This window comes from Mastomys coucha, unplaced genomic scaffold (assembly GCF_008632895.1).
Source record: "Mastomys coucha isolate ucsf_1 unplaced genomic scaffold, UCSF_Mcou_1 pScaffold18, whole genome shotgun sequence".
In the NCBI taxonomy this organism is placed as follows: domain Eukaryota; kingdom Metazoa; phylum Chordata; class Mammalia; order Rodentia; family Muridae; genus Mastomys; species Mastomys coucha.
In genome coordinates this window covers 35,451,218-35,456,165 of record NW_022196900.1, presented here as the reverse complement: position 1 = coordinate 35,456,165, position 4,948 = coordinate 35,451,218, and the positions used below count along the sequence as shown (strand labels likewise).

Sequence of the window (4,948 nt, the reverse complement as noted above, 5' to 3'; positions counted from 1 at the left end):
GCAGTGGTGGCGCACGCCTTTAATCTCAGCACTTGGGAGGCAGAGGCAGGCAGATGTCTGAGTTCAAGGCCAGCCTGGTCTACAGAGTGAGTTCCAGGACAGCCAGGACTACACAGAGAAAACCTGTCTCGAAACATGCCACCCCCCCCCAAAAAAAAAAACACGAAGAAACAAGAACCTGCAGTGATGGTGGAAATATAGACATGGGCTGGCTTGCTAATTTTTCTGTTTTCCAGCTGTATTTCATTTGGATTTTCAGATTATTATATAGTGCTACTTATACCCAGGTCTCTCCTCCACAGTTACTGTTTTACATATCAGGTTTCCCTGGAAACTCCTTCAAAGACACACCACAAAATATCCTGTACTGAGCTTTTCATGTAGCTTAGTCCAATCATATTGAAAAGAGTAAACATCATGATCTGTGTATTACTAAATGTAAAATAGAATTCTATATAACTTAAACAACACAGAAACATAGTACAGAAATGAGGCTTTCAGTAAAGAATGCTGTGTCAAAATCAGAAAAAGAACTACAAAACGAGCAATACTATATGAACTGGGTTGTAAATGTATTCTGCAAGAACAATTAATGACTCCTGGCCAAGCAGTTATTCATCATGATTCAAACTTTTAAAATATCGTTCTTGATTACAGAAGCTGGCCAACTCTTAGAGCCTATCTCTCCAGTTTCTACATTCTAGCACCACAATATGCTTTTTCACAGTCTTTCCTTTTTAGCTCTTATCTTTTGCTTTTGTTTTTTTCCTACTTCTGATTGTCAGAATTACTTTTTGCAAGTGTCATTTTATATCTTCATATCATTGACATGGAGAAATAAAAAATGAATTTTAATTTGCTAAATGTAGTTTCACAAATATGACTTTAGTAAGGTACATCATTGTAATATTGAGTTTGCATTTCAGTATTCTGTGAACATAGAAATATTATGAGTTTCTCAATAAATAAAAAGATTAAAGATTTCTTCATATATCTGCATTTGTAAAAGAAAATTTCCTTAGATCTTAGCTTTTTGAGTTACTATCTATACAGTAATTGGATATGACAGCTTTGGATTAAAATCAAAAGTGGTAAACTGTTTATCCCAGTATTTCAATGATGTTGGTTATGAAGATGTCTGCATAGACTATGAATAACAGTGATGTGTTGATGGTTCTCATTATGTGTCTTATTTTATGTGTACCTCAATATTTATAACGATTTTAACCCTGTGACTATTGTTGATGAGCCTTAGTGTCACCTATACAAAACATGTATGCTACACTTGATAATTTTGGGTAAGGGCCTAGGAAATCTATTGTGGTTGATATTTGTTTCTTTCATATATATATATAGTATCATACCATAATATCATCTTACTTTATAGTATTCTTCATATATATATATATATATATATATATATATATATTCATATATATATGAAACCAAACATTTATTTACACCAAAGAATTCCAACACTGGATCTTTCACATATGAAGGAAAAAGTATTATACACACATACACACACACACACACACACAGCAATGGATGACAGGGTCATGACAAGAGAACTGATCGTTTCCCACAATTACAGGTCTACCATTTCTGGTTCACTGGAGGTAGTGGCTGTGCTCCTGCCTCTCAAATACACTTACAACTTTGAGAGCAGGGGCTCCTCACTAGATGGCATGTGAAAAAAGGGCAAGACAGGAGGGGGAAAAGTACAAAGCTTAAAATGAACCCAGTGCTGCCCATAAGAGTACTAGCATGAAACTTACATGGACAATATTTAAAAAAAAAAAAATCAATAAATTATGCCCACTAACTAACTGACTTCAAAATGCCCAAGTCAAAGAAAACTAAAAAAGATGTTGCCTCCCCTCTCCTCCCAGCTATGAAGCACAGCATGTCTGAAGATGAAAAGGGAAACACCAAGGTAGGAGTCCAGAAGGAAAAGTATCACAAATGGAAACTAAACTAAAATTAAAATCATTTAGGTTTATGCAAGACATGATTCATTCAGAAAGAAAGCTTTTGGATCTGTCTGCAAGTTGTTTTGATGTAAATAAGGCAGACCCACCTTCACCAGAGCCAGAGTGAGTCACCGATGCAAGAGAGAGAAGGTAGAGAGAAGAGGAGAGAAGAGGTGAAGTAGCCAGCTAGCAGAACAGTGTTGCAGGATGGACTGGGTCCTCCCTACCTTTTCTCTTCCCTCCCCTCCTCTCTCTGGTGAAGAACATGAGACGTAAGCCCCAAGAGTGTACAATGGGGGAAAAGCAACATGGGAAAGGGATGAAATCTCCACCCAAACACAGCTGGGACCGAGGCCACTTTATCTTTGCTCTTTAGTGGTGATAAACTAAACTTGGAAAAGGACAAAAATATTTGTCCATGAAATTTTACACCTGCAGCTAATTTTTTTCAGGGAATCCCCTGAGTTATGAAAAGTCCAAGTTTATTTTAAAAAAGAAAAAAAAGAGAAAAAAAGAAAAGAAAGAAATCAGCCTATAAATTTCTTTTTTATGACTCAGCTACTAACACACAAGCAAAACGGTTTAGACATGGCGTTTCTAAAGTGTTCTCACCCCCTTCCAACCAGGCCCAAGCTGCATCAACTAGGGGGTGGACTTCCCCACCTCTGCTCAGGCTTCAAAAGATAGATGGGGGTCATTACTGCTGAGCACCAGCAGCAGCTGGAACAGGTATCCCAAGTGAGTTGGCAGCGGCAATCACTGTTGAGCCTGCCAGAGGTCCAAGGGGTGAAAGGGTTGGCATTGAAGAAATCCCTGACATCATATTGGCACTGCTGACAGGTGTGCTGCCTCCTGCCATGCTAGTGGAAGTCATTCAAGCCTGGTCCTTCACAACAGTGTAGAAGTAAGGGTGCTCCATGGCCTCTCCCAGCCGTGACTGGTGGTCGTATAGCAGCAGCTTATCCAGAAAATCCAAGACATCAGAGCTGACAAGATGCTGGTTTTCACTGTGGACAAAGCTTTCTCATCCCTTATGGGAGTGTCTGCCCAAGATATCATTGAAACATGGATCTAATTCAATGTTGTACTTGTCAGTATAATCATATAAATCTTCAGTTCCCAGAACGTTGGCTAACCTCGCCAACTGATTATAATTGTCATGTCCATGGAAAAATGGCTTCTTGAAGAAGATTATACTTGCCAGCATACAACCAAAGCTCCCACATATCCAAACTATGATCATATATCTGATAATCTACAAGTAGCTCTGGACCTTTGAAATACCAGAAAGCAACTTAGATGGTAAAACTCAGCTAAATCACAGTTTATTAGCCGAAGCTTTCTGAGTTAATATCAATCATGACATTATGGGGTTTCACATCTCTGCACATAATTCCCATGCTGTGACAATAATCCAGGGCTTTCAGAATTTCATACGTGTAAAATCAAATGTCATCATCTCTTAACGTCTGGTACAATTGTTTGAAGTCTATGTTGTTTACATGTTTAAAACCCAAGGCAGGGGTTCGTTGTACAGGGTCTTTTACAATGTCTGCAAATGTGATGATGTTGGGCACACCTCTCAAATTCTCCAAATCTTTATTTTATGCTTAATTTTCTTCTTTTTTACTGGCTTGAGAATTTTAACAACGACTTTTTCATTATTTGTGATGTTGATGGCTTCAAATACTTTGTATTTCCCCCTGCCAATTTTTGAACAAGCTGTTAGTCATCTTGATTTCCCCATTTCACCACATTTGATTCATAGTTCCAGTACTCCCAGGGTCTGTGCATGTTAACATCTGTGTAAACTCTGGCCCTGCTTGGCACGGGTCCTGACATGTCAGACAGGTTGACAGACAAAGCTGAACTCGATATTTGAAGATCTGGAAATCACTGTGTTCAAAAGCAGAAGTTGGTAAGACTTTGTTTCAGACCCTCTTTCTTCACACTGCAGTGGAAGTGGCAGCAGCACTAGCCGCACTCCCCTATCCTCACACAGACAATATGGCAGCAGCATAGGAGGAGACACACAGCTCAGCCACCAGCTTCAGGGACCAGAGCAAGGCTGCAGCCTCCCCTGTCAGAAATAGAGGCTGACATTTGTTTCATAAACCCTTTAAGAAATTAAAAAAAATATATTTAAAATTATTTTAAGGATCATGTTTTCAATATTTACTTTTTTCATTTATTTTTTTACTTACTTACTTTATGTCCTGTTGAATGGCCACCTCCCAGTCACCCCCCTCCCTCAGCGACTTGCACTAAATCCCTCAGCAACTTGTTACCAATCCATCAACAACTTATCTTGCAACCCTTAACCACAACTTTGACAAACAAAACCCAGTTTTAAACATCTCATTCTTTTTAAAATCAGTATCAAGTACATTATTGTCATGTTACAAAGTTTAGCTGTCAATTCTTAAATATGAATGCATAACAGTGTAATTTTTAATACATCATAAGCTAATTTTCTGTTACTATTGTCTCTTTTAAAAGTGGCTTGTGCAGACACTCAGCCTTTATCAGCGCTTTCATTCAGCTGTGTTTAGCTTCTAGACACAGCACTGTGGCTTATCAGTTCTTGCTGTGCAAACTGAGACTGCCTTTAAACAAGTAAAGCTAAGTCAAAGTTTTAACCATTTTTTTTCTTTAACACGAAACACAGTACAACAATCATAAATTTAAACAATGCCCACCTCCCGGTAAGCAAAGCATGACTCCCAAGGCTTTAATATCTAATTATATTTACACAATAACAAAGCCACAATTTACAAGATGCCAATTCAATAATTTTTGAACCAGATAGTAAAGACAATATTTTAACCCAATTAATTTATTTTGCAAAAACCTACTTGGTTGTTCAGGAGTCTCTGCCCATCTACTCTGTGTCCCAGCTGCTGGGCCCCACTCTCCAGCCGTACCTGACCTTGGCCCTTGGGGAGCCCACGCCAGCGGAGCCGCAGGTGCCCCTC

The 4,948-nt window shown here is 38.7% G+C and overlaps 1 pseudogene; it reads right to left on the bottom strand.

Annotated features, from left to right (window-relative positions):
- Positions 1-2,665: 2,665 nt before the first annotated feature.
- Positions 2,666-3,815, bottom strand: LOC116095371 (annotated as a pseudogene).
- Positions 3,816-4,948: the final 1,133 nt, after the last annotated feature.